At 43.6% G+C, this 13,174-nt stretch overlaps 1 protein-coding gene across 2 annotated transcripts in view; it reads left to right on the plus strand.

Moving 5' to 3' along the window:
- Positions 1 to 4,699: 4,699 nt before the first annotated feature.
- Positions 4,700 to 13,174, plus strand: part of LOC118232153 (F-box/WD repeat-containing protein 7) — a 143,391-nt gene continuing 134,916 nt past the window's right edge. Inside the window, exon 1 of one of the 2 annotated variants that reach the window (XM_035426809.1) lies at positions 4,700 to 5,154. The gene's annotated coding sequence lies outside the window, so the exon portion shown is untranslated. The remainder of the gene's footprint in view (positions 5,155 to 13,174) is intronic. The other variant, XM_035426810.1, reaches the window with a different exon arrangement.

Raw genomic sequence — 13,174 nt, forward strand, 5'->3', positions numbered from 1 at the left:
AGCTGTCTCAAACCCCAGTCGAGCAAAACTGACGTGTAGATGCTACATCTCCAGAGTTAAATATAAAATGAAGTCAAACTTAACTGATAGAATGTTCCCCACTGTTTTACATTAATTAACTCCCAGTAGCTAAGGTTAGCAGCTAGGTTAGCTGCTATAAACAAACAGACATGGAGTCAGAGTCCCAACATTGTTTAACATGATGTTCACTGACAGGCCAGTGTTGGCATACTCTGGTGCCAATAATGCAGAGCCTTCAAAGGCTGGTACATAATAGAGGGCACTGAGGTAAAGAGGGACGTGTTTTGACTCTTGCCACTTTTCCTCATTTATTTCACAGGGTCTTCAGTGCAATGCAATCACATTTATCCTCACAGAGAATCAGATTCTGTAATTACCCAGATCACCTCACTGTTTAACTGGTTTAATAACCCTTCCTGTCACACCTCACATCACACGCGATTAGCACTCTGACACAAAATGGATGCCGTGGATCACCTAGGTGGGTGCTACCTATAAAACAAGCAGCTTCCTCCTTTCACCATAATGTGCTTTGACACATTTGAAAAAAGCATCCTTGCATGAAAGACTTAATATTTCAACAGTTTTATGTACAAACAATATGTATTTTGATATAAAATTCAGAGTATTTCAATCTTGTTTTCTGTGCTCACGTGTCCATGTTCTTCAAGAAAGCTCTGTACTGCAGTGTGTCACGTATGCCTTCAGGCATTTTGACTGTCGTATCCCATTTCTTTCATAAGCACACAATAGCCCACAGAAGCTAGTGCCACACAATACATTCAGTAATCTAAGTAATCCTCTACAGACTTGTGTCTTTGTCTCATGCCTGTGTAACAGCATATACATGTAGGTTACATATCATGTGTTCTCAGGGGTTGGGACTGTGCAAAAGTGCTAAGGGAAAGTTCCCTTGAGGTATTTTGAGAGATATATTGGTGTGACACATGTATGACACGAGATACATTAGTATGACACGTATGACATGAGATACATTGGTGTGATATATGTATGCAATGAGTGATGTATTGACGTTACACATGTATGAGATGGCTCACACCGCTTTTAGTTGCTTTTAAGGATAAAAGGTCTGAGATTACATCACACATAGCCTTTGGCTGTTATGCAACGTTCTATCTTTTGATTGTCATCTCTCATACCTCCATCATAGCCACAGCATTGACTGACCTTTAGAGCACTACCTTTTATTCAGATTTTAGGTTTTGGTTTCTCACTGACACCATCTTCTTGTCTGACACCATTGTTTGTCCCATGTTAACTGAATGCCTTCAAGAATATTTATATGGAGACACTGCAAGGGATCTGAGGTAATTCGCTTGATCTCTCTGATATTAAAGAACTCTTGTGTGATCAGTGTCCCAAAGTTGGGCGACTTGATTTCTGAAGATGATGGCTTTTAAAAGATCAAGTGGAAAGCACAGCGCTGTACCAATGCTGATATTCCAGGGAAAATCACATAACAAAAGTGTGAGGTTTCCTACTGGTGCTGTGGTTTTGCTTTCACCATAAGGAGTTTGAAACAAGTAGTGAGAGAACAGCACAGTAACTCTAGATTCTCGCCACACTATACACCAACCACAATAAAGGGGGGAACTATGACATAGCACATATGTGGTTGCTAGTTTTTATACAGCCAAGATGTCTGGCAAAGAGTTTCTTAAGCAGACATGGAAAGACCGATGCATTGTCTAAAACTGGGAAGTAGAATCTCTGTGAAGGCCACATAAAGAATGAGAGAGCCAATTATTTATTAAATTCTTCACAGCCAGGCTGTGCTAAATAATTGCAGCTTCGCCTGATGTCTGAGAAACAGCAACAGATGGAACTCATTTTGTGCCCCCCCCCCCCCCCCCAGTCTTGGTCACGGTCTGTCTGGATTCCTCTGCAAAATGCTTCCTGGCTAATCAGAGTTTTGTGTCTGTGTTAGAGTACCTCTCTGCTGTTTGAACACTGCATACTGATGTACAGTCATCTACATTTGATGTGTTCCACCTTGCGTGACATTTACTTTTCCCTAACAGGGAAAATAAATTCCTGAATATCAGCCAAATCTCAGTTGGAAGCATTTTGATGAATATACTTCAGATTTCTATATTCAGTGTGAGATGCAACTCCAGGTGTTGTGGTAAAAATATGGCAAAAATGTGGTAACAATACCGCATTGAAATGTACTGCAACACCGTACAGAGTTTGGATAATAACAGATAAGCAAAGAGATTAAAAATGACACTAAGATGACATTAGATCATAGTAATGTAGTGCAATTTAATCAACGTTGGCCGAGTGGCAAAGCCACACAAAGGTATAATCACCTGTTTTACATACAGTACACTAATATTTGCCGTTTCCTAATTCCTGCAGTGCACTGGAGGCAGTGTGGATGAGAGTGTTCCGGAATGTTCATTGGAATGACACAACCCTGTCAGAATTGAAGAAAGGGCTCCACGGTTTCAGTACAGTCCCTGGCAGTGTTAGAGAACCGAAAACGCAGCACATAGGAGCTGGGCCAGGTATCACACACCGGTAATCATCTGTAACCTCACATGAAGACAGAGAAAGCTACAATGTGAGACCTAATTACTGTAAGAGAAGGATTACATGACAATGAATTAATCAGATAATTGCCATCGTTGTTACTCAAACAATCTCACATCTTTAGCTCTATCTTTGCATGATGTACTGAATAAAAATTACAATACAGAAATCAACTGAATAAATCTATTTAATCATTACAGAGAATAACCTTTTAACTTTGATGAAAACTTCTAATTAACTCCATCTCATTCAATAGCTTTGTACAGTAAAGGAAACAAACTTCAGAAAACTGTACTGTTCTTTTTAAACTGCACAAGCTTTGCAGGTCTGATTAGTCCATCCTTGAATTCAGACAGGGAATGAAAACCACAATTTCACACCACCAATTAAAATAAACTGTTGAATTTTTATTTATTTATTGCAAGGGTCTGTGATGTTGATGAAAACACTGTTTTCACTTATATTATTATCACTATGTTAATATTGATAATTATAATACCTATTAGGATTGATTATTAAGATAGCTGTTTCTCAGCTCACTGTCACATGAATATTCCTCATTGAGATCACAGGGACAGGCCTTGCTTGTCTTATTAACAAAAATATTTATTTCACCTAGAGCACTATTCAAAGCACTATACAAGTGCACTTCTTCATACATTTGAATGAGTTACTAAACCAGCTAAATAAACTGTACATTTATCAGATCCACAGTCAAGTTGTACTTAATTTGTATAAATTTTCTATTCTTATTCTTTTGTGTGTGGGTATGTGTGTATACAGTGAGCTCCATAAAGTTTGGGACAAAGCCTACAGCAAAACAATGATCACAGACATACTGCTAAACAAAGGAGTTTTTCAAGCCAAAACCTGGAAAATTCTTGACATTCACCTGATCTGAATCCAACTGAACATGCGTTTCATGTGCTGAAGAGAACACTTAAGGCAACCAGCCCCTAAAATAAGCAGGACCCAAAGATGGCTACTGTACAGGCCTAACAGAGCATCACCAGAGAAGATACTCAGCACCTGGTGATGTCTAGGGGCCACTGACTTCAAGCAGTCATTGCATGCAAGGGATATGTGACTAAGTACTAAGCATGGCTACTTTCATTTACATAACATTAATATGTCCCAAACATTATGGTGCCCTGAAATAGGAGTGGGCTATGTATAAGAAGTGCTGGGATTTCTACATGGTGAGACTAAAATGTATACAAATACCCTTTAATAAAATCTGGAAAAAGTGCACTTTAACCACGTGTGAATTGTGTTATTACAAATCGAAAATTGTGGGTCAAACATTATAGAGCTCACTATATGGGTGCTGGATAAAAATGTATATTAGACTTTATCAGATATGATTTCCTTCCTACCACTCATCCCCATACAGGCAAGCTTTGAACAAGGCCTGGAACATGTAAATATGTTCCAACTGTGGCAAACAAAAATAACCTCTTTTTTTTAGTATTGTGAGAGAAACATGTATCAACCCCCCCCCCCCCCCCCCCCCCCCTTTCTCTCATTGGTTATCATTACAAATTCCTTTTCAGTTTTAGTCCTCTTCAAACTTAAATAAAATTAACTTTGGCAACTTTGTTTTAAAGAATTAAACATAGCACCCCAAGTTGAGAGCATTTCACAAATAAAACTTATTTGACATGAAAAAATAGCTTTTTCCATCCATCTGTAGGTTACAACATATCCATTATGCATGATGGTTATGTATTTCAAGTAGCCTACATATACGTGCTTGTTTTCATAAAAGATCTGGATACCAGTCTGGCTGGAAGAAAGTATGCATAGGACGCCTTACAACATAAGCGTGAGGTCACAGTCAGGCGCCCCATAAAAAGGGGGGGGGGGAGTTGAAGAAAATGTTATTTACAAAAAGGAGATAATGACGAACACCGAACTTTGCACTGAAAAATATGTGACTCTTATATAACATTTTATAACGGGAACCTCATAAAGCGGAACTCTTTTTTGCGTAATTATTGTAGCAGTAACAGGAACTATGTTGTCTGCTACGGAAATAACGTTATTGCAGTCTAACGAGTGTCTTGTTGAAGCATGAGCCGTCTGAAGCTATGTACTGACATCATCTTTCTGCGTCCGCATCGTCTTTCGTGTGTTTCTGTGTTGAAGCGCTGAGGAGAGTAGCTATCGGTGTCTCTTTTCATCTTATTTCGAATCCTCATCAGTTTTCTTTGGGGACAGATCTACTACATTTAAGCAACCGAGAGCAGATTTTGTTTTCAGGAGGTAAGGAAGCACCATGGACAACGTGTGGAAACATTTCTGAGGGGACTGGTTAAGAGTTTAAAGCAAAGGAGAGAATAGAACATTTTCTAGCTAGCTTGTCAGCTCTGGCTTGCTATCTATCTGCAAGGGGGAGGGTAACGTTAACCCACTGGAAAAAGGAAGCAGAGCGTGAGAAAGACTGCAAACCAGCCATCCTTAGTAGCTTCAAGCAAGCAGGGGTTGCCCGCTCTGTGTGAGAATAGAGGCCCCGTTTGGTGGATCGTACGACTAGCTTACTTTAGCTAGTACCTAGCTACCAGAGTCCACCCTGAGGTAAGTGAACTTGGTTGCTTTCTATTAGTTAACTACACATTTCACAAAAACAGGTGCTTTATAATGTCACTGTCTGAGTTTTTAGTTAGCTAACGTTAAATAGCAACATTATGGTTATCTGTATTTGCAGAATATATGGGGAACTAGAAAGGACTCGCTAGCTAGCATGCAAAACTATTACTGCCATCTTCAGCACGCACAGAGGTCGAAGCCCTTGCCGGTTTTTTTTGGGAGACCCTATGAGCGAGTTGACAAGCGTTAGCAAACTTTATTTAACTGGCTGCAACCCTATTCGAGCGCTTAGCTGGACGAATGAAAATAGTGTTGCATGTTTTTGTTTGCAGGCTATCGACCTAGTTTCAAAGTATGTGGCCAGAAGTCATATGCACAAAGTTAGCGGTTCTGCCAATAACGTGCATTCATCAAACTGGGGAACACGCATGCTTTCTCTTGCTTCATTTGGCACTGTTGCCAGCTAGAAAGCATTACTTGGGAATGTAGGACTAACTTTGCTCGTCCATGTTAGCATGTTAATTTTGTAAAAGCAAATCCTGTTTGCTTTGGTATCTGAAGAACTGAAGTCACCGCTTTGTTTTTGAAGCACGCGTGACCGCTCGTCTCTGCATCGTCTATTGTGATTTACTTGATGTGGTCTCACTTGGTACATCGTTTACCATTTATCCAACTTTAGCTAGCTGTTTTGGCAACATGGCTAAATAAATGATTACAACCCTACAGATATATGTTTAAATAAACACAAAAGTTTGGTCAGCAAGCTTGCAAACAGCCTAACAGTTAGTGGTGGTAGTGCCTTAAACTAAAGTCAGGGAGCGCGTTTCAACACGTGCACGCGTTCGGCGAAAACTGGTGCAGCAGGTGCTGTTCACTTAGCCAGCGCCTGCTAGGCTGGCCCTCTTTTTCGTTTTGATAGATATGTTCTAGCCATATCGAAGTTGGAGAAAATGCTAAAAACAAAGCCTTGTGATGTAAAGCAATGTCCTCCGTAAAATAAGTCGCATTGCTTAGGTTGCATTAACGGTTTAAGCGTAAAGTGGTCAGACTTTACAGCAAGCTAGCAGCCAAGACGCTGGCCCGACTTTTTACGTAGAAAACGTTTGTTTTACTATTTGCGAGGTAGCTATTTAAATAGCTTCAGGCTAGATATTTGGCAAGATGGTCGGGCCATCCTTGCAGCTTGATGATTATTGAAGTGCTGCTTTCTCCATAAATGTTGTTCTGTTCGTGTGCCTTCAGACGAAGTGTTGTTCAGTGTGTGACAGTTACCTATGACGTTAACTATAAATTGATGCGTTTTGTCTTTATGTATTTTGAGTTTACAGTCATCTTTAAAAGACCAAGTTGTCAGTATTGTTTAAGGGATGTAGGAATAAATAAATAATGTAAAACGGCGGTGTTCCCGCAGTAAAGTGTGGTTCCATAGGAGCACTTTTCTGGCGTAGATGGAAAGCAGGGCTGACGATGCTATGGGAAAGCATTTCCTGTCTGTAGATAGGTGTCTTAAGAGGCCAGTACCCCCTTCCACAGGGCATGTGATGTCACCCAGTGGTTTGAGTAGCATGATACTGTCAATGCCTTCTTCGTCAGCAGATGTGAGCCTAATCGCCAGATTTGAGCCTAATCGCCAAATGTAAATCTAACCAGGCATCTGCGGGATATTCTGGAACAGTGTCCGAGATGGCCCATTCTGCTCTTTTCAATATAATGTGAGTTTATTGACTTTCTCGGGTGCGGTAGTCATCCTGTAGAACTCCAGGTGCTGTACGTGGCACACTGCACCCTGTTGAGTGGCTTTACATTGGAGAGTAATTTTTTGTTCACTACCTGTAGCTGTGGCCAGTCACCTTGCTAGCGTTGTTGTTACTGGACATCTGGCGGTTGGAAGTGGTGGAGCCGGCCCTGTTCTCTGTGTCGTTTCTAGTTCTTTTCACAGTGAGTCAGAATCCGGGCACACCTGCATCTGAACGAAGAGGGTATCTTTTTTCACTTTATCTCGCTTTGGCACTCGCGCTTTGAGTTCCGAGCGGAAAGAGCGCCATTGTCTGCGTCTGAGGAGGAAGATGGACCTAGATAAGGGATGGCACGGGAATCTGTCCTCTGAGGGGAGGAGTGAGGGAAGGAGGGAAGCTGTTAGCGAGTGGAGGACAGAGGGAAGGAGGGAATTTGTTTGAGAGAGGAGGAGAGAGGGAAGGAGGGGAGCTGTTAGAGAGAGGAGGAGAGAGGGAAGAAGGGAATCTGTTAGCGAGTGGTGGAGAGGAGGCTGTTGTAGAGGAGTAATGGGTAAAGGAGGGAAGCTGTTGGTGAGCGGAGAAGAGAGGAAAGGAGGGACGCCTCAACCTTCTCCTCTACTCCGTTTCACTGTCCGGCTCGCTGCTGGCTGTAGGTAATTTCCTGTCTTCTCACTTCCTGCTGAAACGTCTCTTCTCACCCTCTCCTTTTGATGTATTTTAAAAACAGGAATGAGTTACAAAGCACAGTTCCTTTATGTTGATGTTTCTAAGGATACTTGCCACAACTCTTGTGAAAGGGGCCAGACTTGTATTGTCATGTAGACAGAACTGAAATTAAACTAGTTCATGTGATGAGATGTTGCTTCTATGTGCTGAATGGTAGTTCTAGGCTTTCACCCTTTCAAGGATTCTGACGGTAAAGGTGTTGAGGAGTGATTCTGTGATTCTGTGACTACCTAAAAGCCCCAGCTTTCCTAACCTGTGAGTTGTCTGCTCAAATTTGTCCAGCACGTCAAGCTGAAGCCCTTTAAGGCTTCATTGTCACTCAGTCAAAGCCTTTTAAGACCACTTCATCTGTCTACCGAAACCTTGAGACGGAGAAAGCTTCGTCAGGGTTCCGGTGCTCGAGGGGCCCTCCGGCTCGGAACTGTCAATTCTGAAACCATACTTGTGCAGTTTACCTATGAGCATACGCTTAGATCTGAAGTTTGACTCCTGGACCAAAAGAAAGTGAGAATTCTGAGTGGGTTGTGCATCAGCATCTTTCTCGGGCCCGGTAAATCAATTTGTTTCCATGTCTTTTTGTTGATCCGGTGATTTTTTTATGGGCGTTTGAGGACGGGAGATGTTTAGCGTTTGCTTTCCTGCGTTATTATTTTTTGCGCGGTTGGTGGACTGCAGTTCTCTCTCTCTCTCTCTCGAGCTGAATGAAAAACACGATATACAGGCGAGGGTTGCCCACGTGATGGATTTTGGCTTCCGGTGAAGTTTCTCCAGGAGGTGTAATCTTTCATTTCGCACAGATCACTCACCCCTGTGGAGTCCCCGTTCTCGCAGCGCTGAGGGAAGGTCCTTATGCAATAACTTTGCTGTAATATTACAGAAGCATCGTGCAGACGTCGCACAAGCTGGAATTGCATGTGTGCCGGTGGATTTGTAGCCACACCAGTTGCTGCAATATTTGAAGCCTCATTTTTTTTTTTACCTTAGGCTATTGGGCACTGTACTTGGTTGCACGCAGCGAGTGGACTGTTTAAAGTCTGATTTTGTGGCCTCTGAATTGAATCCTGTTCTCTCTTTGAAAAGCCCTATAAGTACCCCTGTCTGAGTCGTTTACAGCTTGTCTCTAAGGGTGTCTCATGGCCTTGTGTCTCAGCTCCATCGCAGAACCTGGAGAGGAATGCAATGGAGGTATGTCTCAGAATGAGGAATTCCTGAATTGAAAGTAGTCCACAGGAGTGACAAGTTTCTCCAAATGACTAATGAGGATGCACTCTACTAAGAGCCAGCGGGAAGGTCCATCCATTTCAGGCCAAAGACCATGGCCTGTCTATATGCCAAGTCCTATAGCAGTCATCCTCAACCCTGGTCCTGAAGACCCACAGGGTCTGCTGGCTTTGACTATCACCTTAATGCAGTGCAATCAGTTTAGATTTAAGAAAATGGGTTAGACGAGTTAACTCTGTGATCAGCTGCTTTAATTGAACAAAGATATTTAAGTGAACAAAGATAAGTGCTGAGTACATGTGAAAAAGCAGGACCCTCCGGAGCTCTCCATGACCAGGGTTGACCTCATGTCCAGCGTGCTGCAGTATTGCACAAGCACCCCGTCCAGTCTGCTGTTTGCACTCGTAGAGAACAGGTGTTTCTGTTGGCTTATGTGTTTGAAGAGAGAAAGTGAATGCATGTGTGGGCGGTACTTTCCTAGGCTCAAGAGTAAGGACAAGAGATTTGGCAATGCTGACATTGACAGGCTGGTCTTTTTCTTTTTTTTCCCTCTTTTTTGCTATTGTAATTACATTTACATGACATTACAGGCATTTAGCAGACGCTCTTTCCCAGAACGACAGTTTCCTACCCTGGAATCGAACCCGTGACCTATAGGTTACAAGACCAGTTCTTTACCCATTATACGGCACTGCTGATTATAAAATTGAAATTATGCCTTTATATTTTACACGCATTAGATGCATTACAAACTCCCTCCATCTTCCTTGTCCCCTGGTAAAAATGTCTAACTTGGGCCCCGTTTTTGTGGCTGGAGCTTTCTGTTTTCGGTTCTTCTGCTTTCTGTTTTCCCACATGAAGTCCCCGTTTGCGTCATCTGTGTTATGAGTTCAAAAGACAGTCATGTGACCTCGCTCTTCAGCAGAGCACGTCCTTCAGTTATAAGGAGCCCAGTCCTGTGAGTTTTTTTTAATTCTTTTTTGACTACTTATAATAATAAGTGAAATATTGTAATTTCCTGTAATCAAATTTGTTTTAATGGATTGGTTAAAACATTGCGAAGCTTAGACATGATGATCTGTTTTATTTTCGCCACTTGACCCATGTGTATAAGTTCAGTGCATCAATCTATGAAGTAGGAAAGTTCAAGTCCTTTAGAGTGTTTTCATTTCCCAAAGGCAGAAGCATTTCTTATTTTCTTCCAATGCTTGGCCTGAGCTGGCTTTAACTTGTTTCATTGCAAAGTACATAGGCTACATTTTTTCCTATCCTGGATGATAGCACAAATGTGCTCCTTTGGAAAATAGCTTGCAGTGTTTTTTATTTATCATCTGTTTCGTTCACTCTGTTCAAGGAAATGGGTAACGCTTACTGCAACTCCTAGATGGGGCATTCCGTTTGAAATCAGCATAAAATTGCCATCGCCCTTGTCAGTGGTGTCTGGGTTTCCCAAAGATGCGACCTATCATAAAGGCTGTTGTAGCTCCACCTATCATCAGTTTTCATATTTAGCATTATGGCTGTGTTTGGCCCATACTCGTCTTAGTGAGTTTTTACACTAGCTTGCATACTCACTAACGTGCACTCACTGTTGTGGTGGGCTTTTTTGTCCTGGTTACATACAATCTCTTAGCTCATTTTCCAGTACAATACTGCCCGAGGTTGATTTGGAATAAACATGCACGTTGGGGGTTTTTCTTGGGTTATTTTGTTTGCACGTCCTCAAATAATCAGTGCTGCAGGGACAAAATGTTCATTTTTGTTCAATTTTTTCTGCACTGCGATAAATTATTTTGTCGTGCGGAAAGGGGGAAGACACCCTGGCGAAGAACCGTCTTTCCAGCCGGAGTCAAGCGGAGCTTTAAGGAATCGTGAAATATTCAAGAGCCGCATTATGAATGTTTAATTGTCTTTCCACACGGACAAAATGCAAATAGTTGGCTTCCGTCAAAATGGATGAAATTCGCAGTGCGCAAATGCCCGCCGCGCTTCATTAACGGTTTGCGCGGAGGCGGATCGAAGGGCGTTCCGTCGGAATCCGAATCGGTCCCGGGAGCGAGGTGCGCGCGAAATGCCAGATCGCCGCTAGCGGTCGGCTCGAACCCGAGCGCGCCTAAAGGCAGGGCGGGGGCGGGGGGCGGATGAATTGATCCGCGGGCCGGGAGACAAAGCCCCCCGTCGCTCCAGCCTCATCGATCGGGGGGGGGGGGGGGGGGGAAAGGCGCCCGCCTTTCGCTCCGGCGTCTAAAGCCGTCTCGCACCCCTGGCGTCCCGCGGAAAGCGAGGGATGGAGGGAGGAGGGAAAGCGAGGGATGGAGGGAGGAGGAAAGGTCATTTCAGTGCACCCGGGGAGGGCTGGTCAATAAGGAGAGGTGAGAGAGCTCTAATTTATTCGCACGTCCAGAGCAAGGCTCGACACACACCGCTCGGCCTTCAAAATGCCTTCCCTGCAGCAGCATAGAGCGGACCTGAATGGTGAAGATGGGAGTTTTTGGAACAAATGCTCAATATGGCATTATCCTGTCCTGATATTACTGGACAGGTGAAATACTTCAAAATTATATCTCACAATGTCAGATGTAACATGCATCTGTTAAAAATACATAAGCATATGTAGCCTTTCATAATTTTACAGTACAAATGAAATATAAAGTTGCAAAATGGCCATTTGTCAGAACAAAGTACTAACTTTACTACTAGCTAGTACGTACAAGGTCTAGCAGAACCTTTTAGTTACACAGAATACAGTTTGACCTGCTGCAACACCTTTGGTAAAATAAGGTCTACAAGTTGGCTTGTCACAGCTACAGGTAGTGAACAAAAAAAGAACTCTCCAACAAGGCAGTGCAGTGCAGTGAAGAGTGACAGTGTGCGGTGGTGCTAAAAGGCAAATAAATGCAGCTTGTTGGAATCTATTACAATTCGGCTCACTCTCGCGTTCACCGATATCTCCCTACAAACATCAGACTACAAACTTTATTTTCCCCTCATCCAAACTTTCTGGCTCCACCTTGCTGGCTGTGATAAGAGCGGCAACATTACTCACTCCCCTCCTTTAATTTGTCCAATCAGAACGGAAGAGCGCGAGCATCGATCACGGATTTAAGAAAAGGCGACGCGCGCTGACCAATCGGGGGCTTCGGCCGGAGCTCGAGTTCTCCGGCTCGAAGGAGCGCGGCGTCCTTTTTCTGCTCCCGCCCAGGCGAGAGAAGTCGCGTTTACCTCAGAACCTGCTCGCCTTCGCCTCCCTGCTCCCGCGTTTGAGCGCTTGGCCGGCCGGAGTCGTCCTTCAGCCCGCCGACCTCGCGTAGCGCTAATTGCGAAAAGATCAAAGCGAAAGCCCGTTTTCTCCCGGCGTTTGTCGCGAGCCTGCTTCGGCTTCTCGAACAGACATTACATTGCAGGCGTTTGGCAGACGCTCTTATCCGGAGCGACGTAAAGCAAACAGTGGAGCGAGTATAAACATTGTTTTGCCCCATGCCGGGCGATTCTTGCCTTTTCACGAATTCGCCGTCTCGGGAAAAGGCCTGCGGTGTTTATTTTACCGTTTCGTTTAGTCGGCACGAGAGAAAGAGAAACGTCGGCCGCCAACAGGCTCGACGGGTCATTCTGTATGACAGCCATATCCAGTCGGCCTGGGCCTACCGCAAGGTTCGTCTAAAAGCAGCGGGCCTTGGCCTGGACTAGACGTGCGTATCGTCGATATTAGATGGACAAGGGGGCCTGGAGACATAAGAAATGTAGTCTGTCAGATGAACCTGTGTGATGGATTGAGTTTTCGTTATCTGCCTGCGTGTGTGCATGTGCGTGTGTAGCTGCAGAAGGTGCGGGTGTTGAAATTCGGCAGAATGGCTGCCCACCTGCGACAGTGCCCCATTGTACTCTGAGGCAACACCTGGCTACTCCATGACTCGAGACTGATAAGAGCGGTTTCGTGTGTGCGTTGATGGCATGCTGCGGTGGCTGATGCTTTCTCTCGGTCTTTCCCATGGTGTATGAACGCTTGGGCTGACTTTGAGAGAAATATCTCAGCAGACAGAGCAATTATAATTCCCAGTGGTGCAGCTCTAGCTAAAGAATGTATGCCATCTGCAAACTAAATACCAGGCCTTATGAGAAACGGAACAGAATGTCGAAATATTCTATTTTTTTCCCCACATGGAGCCGGTTTGATTCTTGTACAACTTTTTGTCCCGACTATATACATTTTTCCCTTGCCTGGAGCCACTTGCCTGAACATCAGAGTGAATCCAGATGACTAGGCCGAGTCATTAATTTTCCATTGTGTATATATAGAGTTTCATAAATCTAGCCTATTCAGAATT

The sequence above is a fragment of the Anguilla anguilla genome, chromosome 7 (assembly GCF_013347855.1).
Source record: "Anguilla anguilla isolate fAngAng1 chromosome 7, fAngAng1.pri, whole genome shotgun sequence".
NCBI classification, from domain to species: domain Eukaryota; kingdom Metazoa; phylum Chordata; class Actinopteri; order Anguilliformes; family Anguillidae; genus Anguilla; species Anguilla anguilla.